Source organism: Pocillopora verrucosa, chromosome 4 (assembly GCF_036669915.1).
Source record: "Pocillopora verrucosa isolate sample1 chromosome 4, ASM3666991v2, whole genome shotgun sequence".
Lineage (NCBI taxonomy): Eukaryota > Metazoa > Cnidaria > Anthozoa > Scleractinia > Pocilloporidae > Pocillopora > Pocillopora verrucosa.
Window position 1 is genome coordinate 14,224,490 of NC_089315.1, and position 22,500 is coordinate 14,246,989.

Below are 22,500 nucleotides of genomic sequence, written 5' to 3' on the forward strand. Positions count from 1 at the left end.
GCACTCTATGCATTAATATTTTATTTCAAATCTAAATTAAATCTAAAGAAGTCACGTCCAAAACAAGATGGCAAATGTGCATCTTCATTTTGGTAGTATTTATATTATTTCCAGGGAGCTAATATGATTCACAACACAATTAATATCACTGATAAGAAAAAGCACTGTTTTCGAAGTGAAAAAAGAAAAACTGCGCCAAGCATATCTGTAGTATCTAATCTTCAGACCCTCAAACGCCAAAGATAGACACACCAATTTGTCGAACACCGGTGGTATTAACAAAGAACCAATAATCAATCACGAGTCCGAAAGTTCTCTAGAATAGAAGGTAAAACATTTGTGTTACTAACACAAAAAATTAGACAGACGATTAACATGCGGCAAATTACAGAGATACCCGGCGTTTTAGTAAATTATGCGAGGCTCCAATAGTTCTAGTAGACGATTATGATATCTCCCTTTTCGCACCTACATATATTCGACTTTATTTCGATGGAAATTAATGATAGCATTACAAAAAGCGGAGTACATATAGAAATCTGAGGGAAGAAACCAACGCTGGACTGATCACCACCTCAAAGTAATACAGGAACAACTCGCACGAACAGTGGTGAAAATTTCTTCATGCACTGACGCTCAAGATAGTATGTAAAAAACCAGGATTGTGATATAAACAATCTCTTGAATTTCAGAAGCAAGCCGGTAAAATACCATTAAAAAAACTAATGTAGGTTACTAATGCTGTTGAACCTTTTTTTACGCATTCGATCAATAATGGACAAAGTTGTTTTTTCCTTGTAGGAAATCTTTGCACAAAAGGGGAAATGGAGAAAGGACAAGGCTACTTAGAGATAGCGATGTTTGCTGCCTACGTCATCATATTCCTGGCCTCGCTAATTAGGCTAATCCGTTATCATTGATATCAATCGAACATTGATAACTACTTGAAGGACCACAACAAAGTCGTTGGATTATGGACCCAAGCATATGCAGATCTTTTGATATACATTCATAGCGCTTCCGTTTTTTCTTTATCACAGAATGATGGAAAATTTTAGGGTTTGGAGGAGTTCTGACATGGTTTAATTACTTGCAAAGATGACTCTAGCTACTGTGTTGTACGTACCACAAATTTTAGTATTGATGCTTGTCATGATTGCAGTTGACATTTTTTTTGCAGTCCTTCGACCTTTTGGACAGTCACCTACAGTTCAAAACCATTTGAAAAAAAATGATGCGCTTCTCTTGTTATGGTCTTCTGCTTGGTCCCTTATTCCTTTATCAATGCCAAAGAACTTTATAAAAAGCGAATAAATCACATTCAACATTTACTTCCCTTATTTCATGCCTTGCCGGTATACCTCTTTTGATGATAGTAAAATCTTTACCCAGCTGTGTTCTAGAAAAACTGTGGTCTCGTAAAGTTCCAGGAGACGGAGCAGGATCAGATACAAGGTCAAATAATAGGCAAAGATAGTCGCCATGATGTATGAGGTGTGGTAGTTGTAGACACGTCCTGGCCTTTTTTCCTTCGTTTCTAATCGGCGTCTTGCACTTTTTTAATTATGCGAAATTGCGCGGGAAAGTTACTTTTATTATTTATGTGGCTACCAACTTCCTTTCGCGGCCTCAAACCTTACGTTTGTTTCATATTCAGTTAAAAAATTTCGCAAGAGCTTCAAAAAACTGGTTCGGCAAAACTGCTTGGCGAAGCGATTAAATCGTAGGTCTCATCGCTCTCGTTCAGTAGAACTGCCAGCCAAATCTAAATTTAGTGCTCCTCCATGACAACTTTACGAGGACTGGCGACGCTGCCAAAACTTTTACCATCGAATATGTTAGTTAAATAATAGACTGTAATAAAATCATTTGATAACAGAAAGCTTTCCATCCTTGCTCCTTTAAATTTATCACTTCACAACAACTTTTGAATTAAAACAGGTTTTTGAACTTCGTGGTTGCATAGCCTTCCATATACAGGTCTTTTTTACTTTTTTCAAATGAGTTTCCGGCGAAAAGAGCTACCTCGGCAACATTAAAATAGTGTAGCGAATTATTTCTGCAGTCGTGTGTGCATATAACTTTCAAAGTACCAAAGACACCGTTGTATGAAACCTCTGGCAAATATACAAAGGTTTCTAGTCAACGCTAGATAAAGAAAGTTAATTAAAAAAATCTTCAAGTAAGGAAAAATAAATCAACAGGAACAGAAGAACGAAACCTCTCTTAATAGATTCAATATTGCTGGACGAAACTAGGAGAGATTTTCATCATCAAGGAATCTACGAATAGCTGGATAGGGTACTTCGAAAAATCATGAAAAATGACGTTGTTGACGCCCAAAACGAAAGCAAGGACAAGATCGAGGACTCATTCTCAATAGTGTTGATTAAGATGGGACTCATTTGCCTCAAAGTACAAACAAAGATTTTTAATTTAAATGGAAATTTTTTTTTTTTTCAGGTAACATCTACAAACTCATCTGAATTGATCTCACTATTGTTAAAGATATTCTATTGGATCGAAAAAAGCTTCCCCGCGGACCTTTTGGGTGCACTTCGAGGGCACCATGAGAGGTATGAATTACAAATAATACCAAAAATACATAAAAAATGCGCTCCGGCTGTATTTCCGGCTGGTAACACCTTTAAACGTATTTTCAGAAGATCTGATCAAAGCAAGGGACTAATGAAAGTGGCTTGAAACGGATTTCGCGAAGTCCTTAACAATCCAGATATCGAAGAAAAGAAAAAAATAAGAACAAGAAAACAACACAGAAAAGAAATACAACAAAGAGTTTCTAAAGTGAAATTAGAGAAGAGGGAGCAATATTGATTAATCAATCACAACTTCTTTCTTGAACTCTATCTTAAAGAGCACCGAAAGAAATAGTAAAAAATTTGGATTTTAACTTAATTATCCTAATATTTTTTTGGATACGGCACAATATTTGCTGTTGTCGCTAGAGTCGGAAATTCTCTCCTTATACACATTATACGAACAGACATTCCATGAAGACTGCAATTAATTACTTGATTTTAAACCAAGCTTGCGCTGATCTTCTCATTCCATTCATGCAGTTGATGGAAAATCTTCATTACAGTTCTTATCATGGATTATGGTTTGGAGGAAATATGGGTCACATTACTTGCAAGTTATATGTTGCAAGCTTTTTTGTCCTTCCATCTTTTTCTATTTTTCTACTTGTAGCAATTGCGGTCGATCGCTTCTACGCAGTATTTCGACCTTTTGGATAAGACGCCGATTTCTCGAAACATAAAAATAGTAATTCTGCTATTGTGGACATGCTCACTCATCAGTCCCACAGCCGTTTTTACTAACCGGCACCTAGGGACTAAGAATAACTCTTACTTCTGCCTTCCGAGCAAGTTTATGCAAATTTATGAAGGTAAAAATTTCATGTCATATCATTAACCCTTACCGTCGTCATCCCCCTGACGCTTTTGGCAATTCTATACATTGGAATATGCATCAAACTATGGTCACGTCAGGCACCCTGAGAAGGAGCCAGTCAAAACCAACGCCAGCTCCAAATTATAGCGACAGCAAGAAAGGTTACCCTGATGATGATCGCAATCGTTGTTTTATTCCTCATTTGCTGGGTTCCCCTCTATATTTCGATGGCACTGTTATATCTCGGCTTTGTGCAAAAGAAGGCAATTTTGTTTTCAGTTTGGTTATCGGTCTCCTACAGCGGCATTAATCCTTATGTTTATTTCGCCTTTAGTGCAAACTTTAGAAACGGATTGAAACATTTTTGGGGAAATATTCGTATTTTTCCCTTAAGATCCTGAGTATGGAACTTCAGCAATTATAGAATTACGCTTAGATCTAACTAATGGAAAAAAAGAAAAGTTCACGTGCTTAAAATCAACATATCGAGAAAAACGAGAAAAAAAGTAAAGCAAAAACTTCCATAAGAGTTCTGAAAGTCAAATCAGAGAAAGGAATCGCATTGATTAATCTCTCAAACTCCACGTCCACTCTATCTTAAACAACACTGACAAATTAAAGCGGCAGAGACGGAATCTTATCTAATGATTCTCAACACAATATTTCCAGAGTCACTATTTGGAAATTATTTCCAACGTGAAATTATTTTAAGTATACACATAATAAGAAAAGAGACGTCCATGAAAACTGTTATAAATTACTAGATCTCAACTCAAGCTGGCGCTGATCTTCTAATTACATTCGTGTTCATGATGAATGCCGTTTCGTGTCAATTCTTACCACGAATTGTGTTTGGTGGATACATAGGAAGCATTACTTGCAAGCTACATGAATTTCATGGAAGCCTTTATGTCCTCCAATTTTTTCCTACTGGTGGCAATTGCAATCGATGGCTTTTACGTAGAACTTGACCTTTTGATGAGATGCCGATTTCTCGCAACATTGAAAAAGCAGTTCTGACATTGTGGACATGCTCACTTATTTTCTTTTGGTACTCGTTTTGCAAACAGGCACCTCGAGACTCAGAATAGATCTTACTTCTGTCATATGCATAGGCCCTTGGAGTTTTATAAAGGGACAAAAGTTAATGTTATATCGTTGAAACTTGCCGTTGTCATTCCTCTGACACTTTTGGCAATTCTATGCTCAATATTTAACTATGGTCATGTTGGGCACCTTGTAAAGAAGCCAGTCAAAACCAACACCCGTTCAAAGCTATAGCAACAGCAAGGAAGGTTACCCGGATAATGATCGCAGAAGTTGTTTCATCTCTCATTTGCTGGTTTCCTTTTATATATTAGCCACACTCTTGTATCTCGGCCTTGTAAGATACAAAGCGGTTTTTATTTCCAGTTTTGGTCATATCTCTTGTATCTTGGCCCTGTGAGATACAAAGCGATTTATTTCCAGTTTAGTTACATCTCTTAAAGCGGCTTTAATTTTTGCGTTCATTTCGCCTTCTGTGCAATGGATCGAAAAATTTGTTCTAAAATAATCGTATTTTCCGTTTTGATCCGAAAGCATAGAGCTTTAGAAAATTTAGCGTTCGGAAATTATTTCTTTCTTACAGGTAGATATTACGAAAGGAAAATCATTTGGACGTAGTGTGAAAAATGGAATAACAGCGTGATACTTTTTCTAATTAAGTTTTATTCAAAATAAAATCTTGGCAAGGTACTGTTTCAAAAAGGAACGCCTAGAGAATCATTTGGCAAAAGAGCGGCGTTTAAGCACTTTTATTATTTTCATGTCAATATTCCCCTCTTCTCGGATGAAGCTTTCTGACAACAGAAAAAGGCATCAAAAATGTTTTCGTTTGTTTGGTTTTGGTAATTCATTTGGTTTAAACTGTGTGTATTATGGAAAGAAAATTTCCAGAAGATTAACATAGACAAGTATTGAATCATTATGAAAGGGTAAAAAATTGAAAAAAAGAAATGAAAAAGCTCTAAAAAAAAGCATTTTTTACTGAGGATGCGAGGTCAATTTGGTACTGCCCCTCACTTAAACAAACTTTTAACAAGATTAAAAGGTTTAAAGAAAATGTAAAATACCTCTAAAATTTCTGCCTAACTTTTAATCAGGACGGCTTCGAACCAATACAAACTGCTTAGAACCTTAAGTGGCTTCGGCTGTTAAATCTATAACCTATAATTATTGCCAGTATACATTACTTTTTCCTCGATTAGACACTATTATTGACAGCAGATGATGAATAAAAAAACACAACATAACTGTGTCTCCTTTGGATGTAGTTATGTACTTGAGAAGAACGAAGTAAAAAAAGTGTCAGAATATATACCAGAATAAATACAACCTGCTGAATTTCTCCCAAGGCAATTCTAAAAAATTATCATTTTTCAACGATAAGAACTTTGCAAGAGTAGATTATTGGCTTCAAAATTCCTTAGACCGGACCATCCAGGGATTGGGAAGAAACAGAAAAGAGAAAAAAACAGGGAAATTTCTACCGAACAGTTTCATTAAGTCCAATCAGGAAAAGGAGCCATAAGGATTAATAGATCAAGCTTCAACTTCACGGTCCACTCTGTCTTGAACAACACCGACAGAACGGCAGAGAGGGACTTTCGTCTAATTGTGATATCATACTTTGGATATCGTACTTTGGTGTCGCTAATTTTCCGTTTAAATCAAAGGGGATGAAGCTTCAGCAAATATATCATCAATATAAATAGTTTATCCCCCAAGCCTAGTTGCCACTATTGTAAAATCCCATTTTGTTGAAGTGGGACGAAAAATAAAACGTGATACCTTTTTAAACGTTTTGGCGAGGTACCTTGTAAAATAAAAAGCGTGTAAAAGCGTATAAAAGCGTATAATCCCTAATGAAGCGCTTCGGCTGCATGTCGAAATTATCTTCTTTAGCACATTATATACTTCATCTTTATATACTTCATCTTCTCGGATATAGTTTTCTTTGGGTTTGTTCTGTATTGTCTATTTGTTCTATCTTTACGGCAAAACACGGTTTCAGGATTCCACTTGGAAGAGAATCGACAACAATAACGAAAGGGCAAAGGTGGAAGAAGTCACAAAAACGAAAAAGCTAATAACTCTAGATCATGATTAACCAAGGATGTGATGCTACTGCCTCAAGGAGAATCAAGTTATCAATAGAGATTACCTTCAAGGAAGGAATTGTAAATATCTGCAAAATTCGTGCGAGATTTCCAATCATGATGGGATTAGCGGTTGCTTACAACTTAGAAACGCGAATGGCTACGACTGACATATTTACACATAGTATTATCACTTGTCGATGTACATCACTTTTTTCCTTTTTACATCCTACATAAATACATCATTATTCAATAGAAAGGCATAGCATCAGTCTTAAACGTCCTTTGTCCTCTCCACTTCTTTATTGTAGGTGCTATTCTTCACTGTAAAATCACTGTAAAATCTCGCCTTAGGTATAATTATATCACTGACATCACGGTTTTTTTTAGAGTGCAACAAAATGAAGAAATGGAAGAAAATGATAAAAAGTTGTCTTCTGATGTCGACACAAAAAAGGGAAGAGTGAGAGTTTCCATGTACGGGGGACTTAGCAACTAAAGCAGAGAGGAAAAAAGTCATTTCACGGTTCTCTTGCTTAAAATGCTGAAATATAAGCAACTTCATTTCTGACTCACTTTATGACTTTTTATTACTACTGTCAGATTCTTTTAAAGAAAATATATGAATAAACACAACTTCCATCTTTCATGTAATGAAACTAAATCAATCAACTGTCTTAAAACAATGATCTTGCTTTTAAAACCACACTTGCTACATTCTCCGCTATCTTTTGAGTCAAACATGTTCAGTAGAAAGATGTTTTGTGTTCAACAACGTTTGTATGCATTGCGGAAACTGATCATATATTACTGATTTCCCAAATCCTTGAAATTCAATTTTGGCAGAGAGAAAAGCGGCAGACTTGATGAGCCGGAGACAATTTCAAGTTGAGGAAAGCTTAAATGAAGCTCGAAAAAAAGACTAAGGACAATTTTTCCAGCCTCTTTCGAAAGATTTTAAGATAACATATGTCTACGAGTTCATAATTTTTCAATCAACGTTGCCACTACCTTCCATGCCAAACTGATCCATTTCAACTGTAATTAATAGTCTAAAGAAACTCACTACAATAAAAAAAGGCGTGCCATTTTAATGATGATTTACAATATTTTTTTGGGGCAAATATTTTTCACAATGGGAAATAATATTGTTCAAAAGAATAGGCCTTCTTTGGGAAGCTGCAAAAAAAATTGCTCTAAGTATACTGTAGTACCCTATATATGATAATAATTCTATACCCAAATCTTTAGAAAATGGAATCGTCGAATTGGTCAAACAACGGTGGTATTAGCAGATAATTAATAATCAACATGAGCGGATTTCATCACAAGGAAGGTAATAAATCTGCGTCAATCACGCACAAGCTAGAAAATAGGATTTCACCTACAACGTCTGATGGTAAACTTTCGGTTAAGTAAATTATGCGAAACGCACAACTTTCTTTGTCGGCTTTGCGATAACGTCTCCATCTTCGCACCTCGATCATTCGAATTTACTTTCTTGAAACTCAAGCATTGTTTTAAGAATAGCGGAAAACAAATCAAATCATTGGAAAGAAAACAATGCTGGACGATTTTTCTTAAAAGTAATTTAACCTTAAAAATTGTTTCCCAAGAATCCATTAACAATTGGTTCATACGTCAGCATGCGTTCATCGAGATATGAAGCACGCGGGAAGTTTGGAGAGCACGAAAGATACGTAAGAGTTGCTCGAGGCGTTGCCGAGAGCAACTCTAGCTTCTGTAAGGAAATCGTTTTGGACGAAGTGGAAAAAAATTGGATAACGGCGTGATACTATTTCTAATTAAGTTTTAATCAATATAACATCTTAGCGAGGTACCGTTTCGAAAATTAATATCCAGTAGAATCTTTTGGCTAGCAATGTGGCGTTTCAGCTACAAAGGGCATGTTTCCTCAGTATTTTATTATTTTTATGTCAGCATTCTCTTCTCAGATAAAGTTTCCGTTAGCCGGCCAAGGTGATGAACGTTCATCAAAATTTTTCGGTTTTTAGGTATTGTTTATTCATTTGGTCCTCATTGCATAGTATTGTCGAAGGAAGGTTTTCAGGATATCAACACAGAAGAGTTTTGACTGATTACGATAGGGTAACAGAAGGAAGAAATGAGAAAGCATTATCATTGTGGGTGCAAAGTCAGTTTGTCCCGGCCCCCTATTGAAATACGTTCTTAATAGGATTAATATTTTTAAAGAAAATGTAAAAGCTTTAAGATTCCTTCTAAATTTTTAATCAGGACGGCTTCGAACAAATTCGAATCGCCCAGAACCTTAAATGGCCTTGGCTGTCAAATTTAGAACCTTTAATTATTGCTGTATTACTCTTCTTCCCTCAATAATTCAATGTTATTGTCAAGATGATCTATTGAAAAACCCAACTTACCCTTATCTTTTCTGGATGTATTCATGCACACGAGCGGAACATAGAACAAATAAATGTCTCAATATAATTCAAAATACCGAATGCTGCATGTTCTGCCGAGTAAACAGGCAAATTATTATCATAAAAGTTTTTACAGTCAAACCAGAGAAAGTCATGATGATCAATCGATCAAACTCCAACTTCAACCTCCACCCTATGTTAAACAGCAACAACGAAACGAATGAGGTAGACTTTGATGTAAATAATCAACATACTTTGCATACGGCAGAATATTTCTGGTGTCGCCGTTTTGAAATTCTTTCATTATATACATCATACGAACAGAAGACTAAAACTCATTTAACTTAAGCCAAACTTACCCCGATCTTTTAATCACATTTATGTTTTATGTGGATACTTTTCGTGTCAATTCCTACGATGGACTGTGGTTCGGAGGAAACATGGGAAGTATTATTTGCAAGCTGTATAGTAACATGCAAGCTCTTATTTCCACGCAACTTTTACTCTTTTGCTACTAGTAGCAATAACTGTTGATCGGTCAATGCATTACCTCGACCTTTGCATTGGACGCCGATTGCTCGACACATAAAAAGAGTAAATAATGGTTATGTTGTAGTAATGTTCTTTCATTCTTTTGACAAATGTTTGTGGTCACAAGAACGGGGACACAAAGAAGAAATCTTACTTCTGTCATTTGCAGCAACTTCTGGAGTTTTGTGAATGAACAACATTTAACATGACATCCCTAGCTGCTCGCGTTTTCTTCTCTTTAACTCTTTTAGCAATTCTGTGCATAAGAATGTGTTTGGCCCAATCAGGCATACGGAGAAGGAGCCACTCACCACCGAGCACCCCTGACATCCTTGTAACTTAAAATATTTTTTATACTTTACTAGGCAGAGATACAACCAATGACGTTTCTTTCATATAACCATTTCACTCCACGAATGTGAAACCATTTTCAAGAAGAAAAAGGGGATCAGAAGTGAACAAATTTATCAACTTACACAAAATATTTGATCTAACACTAAAACCTCAGATCAAATGTCATAAGAAATTCGTTGCAAATGAAAGGATAATCATGCAATCTTCAGACTGGCCGTGGGAAGAAAAGGGTAATGATGAACATGAATTTGGAACCGTGGGACTTCTTTTCCCATGAATAGAATGTCATTGAATGCTTTTGAGGGAAACGAAAGGTTGAGTTCTCTTAAAATCAACCCAAAATAAAATTTCAATAACACATATAATAATTATCCCAATCATAAATCGGAGTGGATTAGACTGACTTACGGTGAATTAACGTGAGTAGCGGGGAGTGAGTCGGGGTAACTAGAGGTGGTTTGAGGTGGAGAGGGATAAATTATGATGGCTTGCACAATATTGTAGTCGGATAAATTAGCGGCGATTGCGATGTTGCTCTTTTTGAACTTCAGAGTACAGAATTTCATCGAGTTAAAGGAGAAATTTGTTGTGATCTCAGGCCATTCATTGCGAAGGTGAGTGATACGCTTCTCAAGCAATTGTCACTCGCTCACTCCTCCTCACACAAGACTTCCCGAGGCTAAAATGAAACATTTTTGGATATTTTTCGCTCTAATACTAAGGGTAGCCCTGGCAACATCAAGCTCTTGTAGCGGCTATATCTGCACTTGTGTTTGGATAACTTACAAGTAGCAAAGATATCGTGTAGAAAACCTCTTGCAAATTTACAAATTTTAAAACTGAAATGAACATCTCATTTTGGGAGGCTACTTTACTACAGCTGTCTCCGCTAGATAGCGAAGTTAATTAAAATAAATTTCCAATTAAGGAGGATAAACAACAGAACAAAAGAACGAACCCTTTCTTCTTAGATTTAATATTATGTGTCCATCATTCAGGAAAGCGGATGGACTAATACAGGAAAGATTCATCATCAAGGAATCTACAAATGACTGGATAAGGTACTTCGAAAAATAAAAAATAAAATTCTGTTAATGACGCCCAAAACGACAGCAAGTACAAGGTAAAGACTTATTCTATTTCTTTTGATTAAGTTGAGGCTCATTGTTCAAAGTACAAACAAAAAAAATTGTCAGTTTCAACGGAAATGCGCAAACATCAAGAACTCTTGGTAATTTGATGATCTCACTATTGATAAGATGATGTATTGACCAAAAAACTTCTCCGCGGCTCTTTAGATGTATTCAGGTGTATTTCCTTCATTCATCGTATTTCATTCTATGAATGACATAAACAAATGAATACCTAACATACATAAAAAACACTACTGGTTTTATTTCTTGCTAGTTCACACCTTATTCATTATTTTTCCAAAGATTTGAACAAAGCGACTGAAACGAATTCTGAAGTCCTTCAATTCCAGATATCGAAGAGAAAAAAAAAACAAGAACAAGAAATCATCAAGGGAAATAATTACCGTAAGAGTTTCTAAAGTCAAATCAGAGAAAAGGGCCATGTTGACTAATCGATCAAACTTCTACTTCAACTCTATCTTAATGAGCACCGAAGAAAAGGTGGAGATGGATTTTCATGCTACTATTCTAACTTACTTTGGATACGGTACAATATTTCTGGCGTCGCTTGTCGGTAATTCTTTCCTTATACACATTATACGAACAGACACATCCATGAAGACTGCTATCAATTACTTGATTTTAAACCAAGCCTGCGTTGATCTTCTCATTCCATTCATGCATTTAATGGATAATTTTCGTTACAGTTCTTATCATGGATCGTGGTTTGGAGGAAATATGGGTCATATTACCTGCAAGTTATATCTTGCAAGCCTTTTTGTCCTCCCATCTCTTTCTATTTTTCTACTTTTAGCAATTGCTGTCGATCGTTTTTACGCAGTATTTCGACCTTTTGATAGGACGCCGATTTCTCGAAACATAAAAACAGTATTTCTGTTTATGTGGACATGCTCACTTGTTGGTCCCACAACCGTTCTTGCTAACCGGCACCTAGAGACTAAAAATCACTCTTACTTCTGCCATTCGAGGATCTTTTTACGACTTGGTGAAGGGAATAAATTTTATGTCATGTCATTACTCCTTGGCGTCGTTATCCCTCTCACGCTTATGGCAACTCTATACACGAGAATATGCATCAAACTATGTTCACGTCAGGCACCCGGAGAAGGAGCCAGTCAAAACCAACGCCAGCTTCAAATTATAGCGACAGCAAGAAAGGTTACCCTGATGATGATCGCAATCGTTGTTTTATTCCTCATTTGCTGGGTTCCTTTCTATATTTCGATGGCACTGTTATATCTTGGCTTTGGGCAAAACAAGGCAGTTTTATTTTCAGTTTGGTTAACAGTCTCTTACAGCGGCATTAATCCTTACGTTTATTTCGCCTTCAGTACAAAGTTTCGAAATGGATTGAAACATCTGTTTGGAAATATTCATGTTTTCCCCTTTAGATCCGTGAGTATGGAGCTTCACCAAATTTAGCATATATATATAAATTCTTTCTTGCGCTTAGATGTAAGTAATGGAAAAAAAGGAGGGATGGCAGCACACAACTTCTTTCAATTACTTTTTTCTTTACGATAAAATCTTGGCGGAAGTACCTTGTAAGAAAAAAAGGGGAGGAGGCAAGGTGTATAATTGCTGGCTAACAATGAAGTACTTCGACTGCATAGGGGATGTGTTTTGTTTCCTTATTTTCTTTTTTGGCACCTCACTCCAGCAATATCTTGGTCCAGGGGTCTATAGCTTGGTAAATCATCACAATATCATGATTGCTTAAGCGATTTAACTTACAGATATCCTGTGAATCAAGTTATTAATAAGAATAAACTTAAAGAATAGAAATTTAAATACAATTAAAAATTTCTGCGAAATATTTAATCAGGATGGGTTTACGGTTGTTTACCACTTAGGGAATCTTAAAACGAGAAACTTAAATTGCTTAGAAACGCAGAAGGTTATCAATGACAATATCAAGTGTTACACTTCTTGCGACCGATCCGCAAGATCCGTACTTTTCACAGTTCACGTTTTCTAGCACTGCCGCAAATCTGAATTTCGACCAAACTTAAACAAGGTGGCTGACGCGAAAGACTTCAATTACATAACACTGGTTTTGCAAAACTTAAATCAAAACGTTTATCATCTGATCAAAACAGTCATCATCTAGTCTGGATCCTTGGTTGTAACACCTGAATAATATCAGGCTTGAGTTAAGTTCTTGCCTAGTCTTGCATAGACAGGTTCTTATTCAAAAAAGTTTACGGCGCAACGACTTATTTCACTGATTGCTGTGGGTGAGCCAAAACTATCTCAAAAACTGTATAAAAATTTGACAAACTTTCCAGAATATGAATACAGTGAACGAGGTCACAAACCATCACAAACCAGTGACAAACAACTGCAAGGTTTATCTTATCGTTGTAAGCAATATCTTACCGCGCAGTCATTACATCCTTGCAGCTCTTAGGTGAATTTGCCAAATACTACTGACGTTTCTCTCAATTAACACTTTCACACCCTACAATGACTTTCTCCCTATACTGAAATGAAAACATTTTCAAGAAAAAAGTGACGGGAACTAAAAAAAATTACTATCGCTTGATATAGCACCAAATCCTCGAATGAAAAATTATAAGCAGTGCTTAGGGATCAGAGTGGAGAATTAATCCTAAAAATGAAAGGATAATAGTTCACATAGATATGGAATTTTAGGTTACTCTTTTCCTTGTCATAATTTCTTAGTTTCCCATCGTGGGAAACGAAAGGACTAGGTGTCCTGAGGTAGTTTTGTATATCAAACTGAAATAAAATCCTTATTATAGTTAAAATAACCATAAATCACTATTTCAATGATAATAAAACGTAGCAATATTAAAGGGCAAATTTTGTTCTTTCGGTGACTGAATAACGCTTTTTAAGCAATTGTCACTTTGCACAGTGGAGTTTATTATATGCTACCCTCAATAGCGGGTCTCATTCTCTTTATTTTTCATAATACAGTTATTATCTCCTTAAAAATATATTTAGATATTTTGTATAGGCCCGTGTAGGTGCTATATCCGCAGATTTTTTTGGATAAACTTGACGTCGCAAAACCTTGTTTTTGAAATCTCTTGCAAATTTATAAAATTAAAGCAGAACGAGTCTTCTTTGTAGGAGGTAAATTTGCTTCAGCCGTCAACATTGAATATCGAATGTCACTGGGAATAAAACCTTCAATAAAGAAGCATAAATCAACAGAACAAAAGAAAAACAACTTCTTTGTTAGAGTGAATATTAAATTCAATAGTTTATCATTCAGTAAAGCTGAAGAACGAATAAAAGAAAGGATCATAATCGATGAATTAAAGCACAAACAAAGAAAATTGTTAATTCAAAGTGAAATGCAAAATGAATATACATCCCTCAGTTACTTGATGATCTCACTATTGTTAAACACAATTTTTCCACAGATTCTTTATTGAAGTGAAGCACAAAAGAGGAATGAAGTACAAACAAATATCAAACATACCTAAAAAAAATACCAAAAGATTTAATTTCCGGTCGAGTCACACTTTAAAAATTCGTTTTTCAAAGATTCGAACAAAGGAAGGACTGATTACTCGGTCCATGGCCTTAAAATCAACATATCGAGGAAAACGAGGAAAAAAGGAGGGGAAGAACTACCATAAAGGTTTCTGAAAGTCAAATCAGAGAAAGCAATGGTGATGATTGACCTCTCAAACTCCAACGTTCATCCTTAAACAGCACTGACAAAGCGGCAGAGATGGACCCCAATTTTGTTGTTCGCTTGCACTTTGGATTCAGCACAATATCTCCGGTGTCACTAATTTGAAATTCTTTTAATTATATACATAATACGAACAGACACGTCCACGAAAACTGTTATAAATTACTAGATCTTAAGTCAAGCTAGCGCTGATCTTCTAATCATATTCGTGTTTATAATGATGCTATTCGTGTCAATTCTTACCACGGATGGCGTTTAGAGGACATATGAGAAACATTACTAGCAAGCTACATGGATTCATACAAGCCCTTAAGTCCTCAAATTTTTTCTATTTTTATACTGGTGCCAATTGCAATTGATGACTTTTACGCAGAAACTCGACCTTTGAATGAGATGCTGATATCTCGCAATATTAAAAAAAGTAATTCTGACATTGTGGACATGCTCACTTATCTTTTCGCCACTCGTTTTTGCAAACAGGCACCTCGAGACTCAGAAGAGATCTTTCTTCTTTCACACGCCTTTAAAGTTTGATAAAGGGACAAAAGTTAATGTTAGATAGTTGAAACTTTCCATTGCCATCCCTCTGACACTTTTGGCAATTCTATACACGATATTGTGCATTTAACCATGGTCACGTCAGGCACCTGAAATAGAAGCCAGTCAAAACCAACACCCACTAAAAGTTATAGAAACAGTAAGGAGGGTTATCCGCATAATGATCGCAGTAGTTATTTCATCCCTCACTTGCTGGGTTGCTATCTATATATTGATTGTACTCTTGTATCTTGGCCGTGTAAGATACAAAGCGGTTTATTTCCAGTCTAATTATATCTCTCAAAGCGGCTTTAATCTTTACGTTTATTTCGCTTGTAGTGAAAACCTTAAGAGATGGGTCGAAATTTTTGTTTTGAATGTATGGAGATTTAGAAAATTTAGCGTTTGAAAATTATTTCTTACTTACGGATACATATTACGAAAGGAAAATCGTTTTGGACGATGTGAGAAAAATTGAATAAAAGTGTAATACTTTTCCTAATTAAGTTTTACTCAAAATTAAATCTTGGCAAGGTACTGTTTCGAAAAGAACGCGTAGAGAATCATTTGGCAAAAAAAGCGGCGTTTAAGACGCGAAGGGCATGTTTTCTTTTGCACTTTTATTATTTTCATGTCATTATTCCCCTCTTCTCGGATGACGATTTCCGACAGCCGACCATGGTTCATCAGAAATGTTTTTGTTTGTTTGGTTTTGGTCATTTATTTGGTTTACACTGTGTATTTTATGGAAATAAGATTTTCAGAAGATCAACATGAACGAGTATTGACTCATTACGAAAGGGTAAAAAATTTTTAAAAAATTAAAAAGCTAACTGCAAAGCATTATTTACTGAGGATGCAAGGTCAATTTGGTACTGCCCCTTTCTGAAACAAGTTTTGAACAAGATTAAAATGTTTAAAGAAAATGTAAAATACCTCTAAAATTTCTCTCTAACTGTTAATCAGGACGGCTTCGAACCAATACAAATTGCTTAGAACCTTAAGAGGCTTCAGCTATCAAATTTATAATCTATAATTATTGCCAGTATATATTACTTTTTTCTCCGATTATACACAATTATTGTCAACAGATGATGAATAATAAACACAACATAACCGCGTCTCCTTTGGATTTAGTAATGCATATGAGACGAACGAAATACAAAAAAGTGTCAGAATATATACCAAAATACAATCTGCTGAATTTCTTCGAAGGCAATTCTGAAAAAACTATTATTTTTCGACGATAAGAACTTTGCAGGAATAGATTATTGGCTTCAAAATTCCTTAGACCGAAAAATTCAGGGATTGGGAAGAAACAGAAAATACAGCAGCATTAATCCTTACGTTTATTTCGCTTTTAGTACAAAGGTTAGAAATGGATTGAAACCTTTGTTTGGAAATATTCGTATTTTTCCGTTTAGATCAGAGGGGATGGAGCTTTAGCAAATATAGCATCAATAAAGATAGTGTATTCTCCATGCCCAGGTGTCACTATTGTAAAATCCCATTTTGTCAAGGTGGAACGAAAAAAAAAGCGTGATACCGTTTTCAACGTTTTGACGTGGTACCTTGTAAATAAAAAGCGTAAAAAAGCGTAAAAAAGCGTATAACCCTAACTAACAATGAAGCGCTTCGGCTACATGTCAAAATTATGTTCTTTAGCACATTGTATACTTCATCTTTACATTCTTCATCTTTACATACTTCATCTTCTCGGATAAAGTTTTTTTGGGTTTGTTTTGTATTGCCTATGTGTTCTATCTTTACGGCAAAACGCGGTTTTCAGGAATTCCACTTGGACTAACATCGACAACAATAACGAAGGGCAAAAGTGAAAGAAGTCACAAAAACAAAAAAGCTGATAACTCTAAACCATGATTAACTGAGGATGTGAAATCAAACCCGTCAGAGTGTTGCTACTACTCCAAGGTGAATCAAGTTATCAATAAAGATTCACTTCAAGGAAAGAATTGTAAATATCTGGAAAATTCGTGCGACATTTCCAATCATGATGGGGTTGGCGGTTGCTTACAACTACGAAACACGAATGGCTATGACTGAATATTTTACACATAGTGTTATTATCGATGTACATCACTTTTTTTCCTTATTACATCCTACAAAAATACAACATCATTCAATAGAAGGGCATAGCATCAGTCTTAAACGTCCTTTGTCCTCTCCACTTCTTTATTGTTGGTACTATTCTTCACTGTATAATCTCGCCTTAAGTATAATTATATCATTGACACCACGGTTTTTTAGGGTGCAACGAAATGAAGAAATGGAAGAAAATGATAAAAAGTTGTCTTCTGATGTCGACACAAAAAAGTGAAGAGTGAGAGTTTCCACATACGAGGGACTTAGCAGCCAAAACATAGAGGAAAAAAGTCATTACAAGGTTCTCTTGCTTAAAATGCTGAAATGTAAACAACTTCATTTCTGATTCACTTTATGACTTTTTTTTACTACTTTCAGATTATTTTAAAGACAATATAGGAATAAACACAACTTCCATCTTTCATGTACGGAAATTAAACCAATCAACTGTCTTTTCAAAAAACAGCGATCTTGCTTTCGAAACCACACCTGCTACACTCTCTGCTATCTGTGAGTCAAACTTGTTCAGTAGAAAGATGTTTTGTGTTCAACAACGTTTGTATTCATTGAGGGAGCTTATAAAATTTTACTAATTTCCCAAATCCTTGAAATTCAATTTTGGCAGAGAGGAAAGCAGAAGACTTGATGAACACAATTTCAAGATGAGAAAAGGTTAAATGAAGCTCGAAAAGAAGATAAAGGACAATTTTTTCAGCCTCTTTCGAAAAATTTTTAAGATTCCATGTATACGAATTCATAAATTTTCAATCAACTTTGCTCCTGCTTTTCATGCAAAACTGATCAATTTTAACGGTAAATAGTAAAAAGAAATTCACTACAGTAAAAAAATGGATTTCCTCACAAGGAAGGTAATAAATCCGCGTCAATCACGCACAAGCAAGAAACTAGGATTTCATCTACAACATCTTATGGTAAACTTTCGGTTAAGTAAATTATGCGAGGCGCGCAACTTTCTTTCTCGAGCTTTCATCTTCGCAACTCGACCATTCGAATTTGCTCTCTTGGAACTTAAGGATTGTTTTAAGAATAGCGGAAAAATATCAAAATCAGAGGAAACAAAACAATGCTGGAAGATTTTGCTTAAAAGTAATTAAGGGACGCTCACACAAAAAGTTTGAAATTCTTCATACACCGCTTGAGATAGGATACTCGAAAAAAAAAGTGGAATATTGTGCAATATGTCAGCTAAGCTCTTTGTATTTCCGAAGTGAATAAGCGAAACACTGTTAAACGATTGCTGTTGACTTTCTTTTCACGCATTCATTGAAATTGAAAAATTTGTCTATTTTACTTGCAGGGACGGAGAAACAAAACGCCATTTAGGGAAAGCGATATTTGCTGCCTACGTTCTGGCGTTGTTGATGGGAAACTTCGTTCTCACTCATATCATTCGAACAGATAACTCTTTGAAGACCACATCAAATTGTTTGATTACGAACCAGGCATATGCAGATGTAATGCTAAAGTTTTAGAGCTACCCTATTCTCTTCATCATAGAATAATGGAAAGTTAATGGTTTGGAGGAGTTTTTTATTTCATAACTTGCAAGATGAGTTTAGCTGTTCAATTTTCTATATCGCAATTTTCAATATGGATGCTTTTCTCCATTGCAGTTGAACGTTTCCATTCAGTTATTCTACCTCTGCGACAGTCACCTATATCTACACGTTTAAAAGAAAATTTTGTGATTCTCTGCATATGGTCTAATGGTTCTTCTTTCTCCTTCATTAAAGCCGAAAACTTTGAAAAAGTCGAACAATCTTATTATTGTGATTTATCATTCCTGTTAAGTAATTAGACTGTATTCAACATTGCCTCCCTTATTTTACGTGTTACATTGCCTTTTTTGATAATGGTAAGTCTTTACGCGGCTGTGTGCTCGAAACTGTGGTCTAATAAAGTTCCTGGAGATGAACTCAATCAGATCGAAGCTCACGGAATAGAAAAAAGAGTCACTGAGATGATGATTGTGACGTTAGCATGATACTTCCTGTGCTGGTTCCCTAGGTTTTTCCTCGTCATTTTGAGTTTACTTAAATATGTTGAGATACGGGGAGAGTTACTTTTACTATATATGTGACTATCAACTGCCTATTGCGGCCTCCATTCTTACGTTTATCTCATATTCAGTTAAAACTTTCGTTAGAGCTAAGAAAAAAACTGTTTGAAAACTTCTTGCCACCGATTCGCAAAATAAATCTTACTTTTCATCGTTCTCGTTCAGTAGAACTGCAGCAAATCAAAAACACGAACAAACCGTAAAATAAGGTGGCTGATGGGCACAATTTCAATTATACGACACCAGCGCTGAAAACTGTTTTCATACAATCTGTTACTTATATCAGGTAACAAAATGTTAAGATAGCTTGGAATCCTTAGTTTTCCGTAATTTCATTGTAATTGGGGAAAAAGATCTGGCTTGAAATTCATGCTTGCATACCCTTATCTATACAGTTTCTTGTTAAAATAATTATTTTTCCTGAAGTATTATTACCTTTCACACTGTTTACGTGTCTCGGAGACAATTTTGCTTTAGCTGTTCGCGTTGAACAGCTGAAGTAAATTGAAAGAAACTTTCCTTTAAGGAGTATAAATGAAAAAAAAACAAAACAAAAGAGCTAAAGCTTCATTATTGTGGTCAACATTAATTTCAAGGGTTTATAATTAAGTAAAGCTGCACGACAAGTATATAAAGAAAGATTCATCATTAATGATAAAAGGAATGATTGGATGAGATGCCTCAAAATTAAAAAAATAAAAAAGCTACTGACATCCAAAACAAGAACAAATACGTGCTCATAACATATTTTCATTCTATTCTTTAAGATAGGGCTATTTGTTTAAAGTACAAACAAAGAAAATTGTCAATTCAAAATAAAATGCAAAAACGTCTACATCTCTCAATCACTTGGTGATCTTATTGTAGTTATGATGATGTATTATTAAACAGAAATTCCCGCGGCTTCTTTAGTGCATTGAAGCACACGTCAGCAATGAGGTACAAACAAATAACAAAAATACAGCAAAATTACTTTGCACCGCCGGGCTGTCTTTCCGGCCGAGTCGCACCTTACAAATTGTTTCTCAAAGATCCAAATTAATTACTGTTTTGAAAATTGCTAAGTCCTTCAAATCTACATATCGAGGAAAAAGAGTAGAACTTGGATTCAAGAGAAAAAAAGGGAATAACTTAGAGAAGAGTTTCTAAAAGTCAAATCAGAGAGCCATGATGATTAAACCATCAAACTCCAACTTCAACGTTCACCCTACCTTCAACAGCGCCAAGCAATCGGCACAGATGGAATTTCATGCAATTGCTCCAATGTACATTGCATACGGCACAATATTTCTGGTGTCACTATTTGGAAATTCTTTCAAAATACATATAATTAGAACAGATAAATCCACGAAGACTGCTATAAATTACTTGGTCTTAAACCAAGCTAGCGTTGATATTCTAATCACTTTCATATATTTGATGGATACTGTTCGTGTCAATTCTTACCAGGGATGGTGGTTTGGAAGAAACATGGGAAACTTTACTTGCAAGCTATGTCATGCAAGCTTTTATTTCCTCCCATCTTTTTCTCTTTTCCTACTCGTAGCAATTGCTGTTGATCGCTTTTATGCAGTAACTCGACCTTTCGATAGGACACCAATATCTCGACACGTAAAAAAAGTAATTTTGACATTATGGATTTTCTCACTCATTCTTTCGGCACTGGTTTTTGCAAACGGGCACCTAGAGACCAAAAAGGAATCTTACTTGTGTCATACACATAGCCCCCTGAAATATTCTAATGGGAAAGAGTTGAATGTTATATCATTAACCCTTGCCGTTGTCATCCCTATGACGCTTTTGGCAGTTCTATACACAAGAATATGCATCAAACTATGGTCACGTCAAGCACCCGGAGAAAGAGCCAGTCAAAACCAACGCCAACTTCAAGTTATAGTGACAGCAAAAAAGGTTACCCGGATAATGATCGCAATCGTTGTTTTATTCGTCATTTGTTGGGTTCCTTTCTATGTAATAATGGCACTGTTACATCTTGGATTTGTGCAAAACAAGGCAGTTCGATTTTCAGTTTGGTTATCGGTCTCCTTCAGTGGCATCAATCCTTACGTTTATTTCTCCTTTAGTGCAAACTTTAGAAATGGGTTGAAGCATTTGTTTGGAAATATTCATATTTTTCCACCTAGATCCGAGAGGATAGAGCTTCAGCAAATTTCGTATTTGTAAGTGATTTATTCCAACAAGTAGATTATTTCGAAAGGAAATCGTTTTGGACCAAGTGAAAATAAATTGGATAACAGCGTGATACTATTTCTAATTAAGTTTTAATCAATATGACATCTTAGCGAGGTGCCATTTCGAAAATGAATAACTAGGGTCGTTTGGCTAACAATGTGGCGTTTCAGCTGCATAGGGTATGTTCCATCAGCATTTTATTATTTTCATGCCAGCATTCTCTTCTCAGATTTCCGTCAGCCGACCAAGGCGAGAAACATTCATCAATTTTTTTGGTTAGTTTTTTAGGTTTGGTTTATTCATTTGGTCCACACTGCATAATATTGTCCAAAGAATGTTTTCAGAATGTCAACACAAAAGAGTATCCATTGATTACGATAGGGTAAAAGAAGGAAGAAATCACAAAATGAAAATATTACTGTGGATGCAAAGTCAATTTGTCACGGCGCCTTATTGAAATACGTTCTTAATAGGATTAATATTTTTAAAGAAAATGTAAATACCTTGAGATTTCTTCCAAATTTTCAATCAGGACGGCTTCGAACCAACATGAATCAACTAGAACCTTAACTGTCATCGGGCGTCAAATTTAGAACAATTGTTTGCAAAAAAAAAAGATATCTTGCTATTAAAACAGTTGAATTCAGTCTTAGCAACATTCGTAAGTTAAACAAAGAAAGCCGTCGTGGAAGTTGTAGCGCTCAGATTGGTCGAGGGTTGCGTCGTATCTCGCCATAATCATCCCGCACAAGGTGATTATAGCCGAAGCGCTAAGATTCGAAATAGCTGCCTCATGTTTTCTCCGAATGTTTCCGGGAAGTGATAAACTCGATAGCAGAAACAGATGCTACTAAGTTAGGCGTAACTCTTCAAAACTACGATGTAAAGTATTTGCTGTTAAATTCTGGTGGAAGCTGGC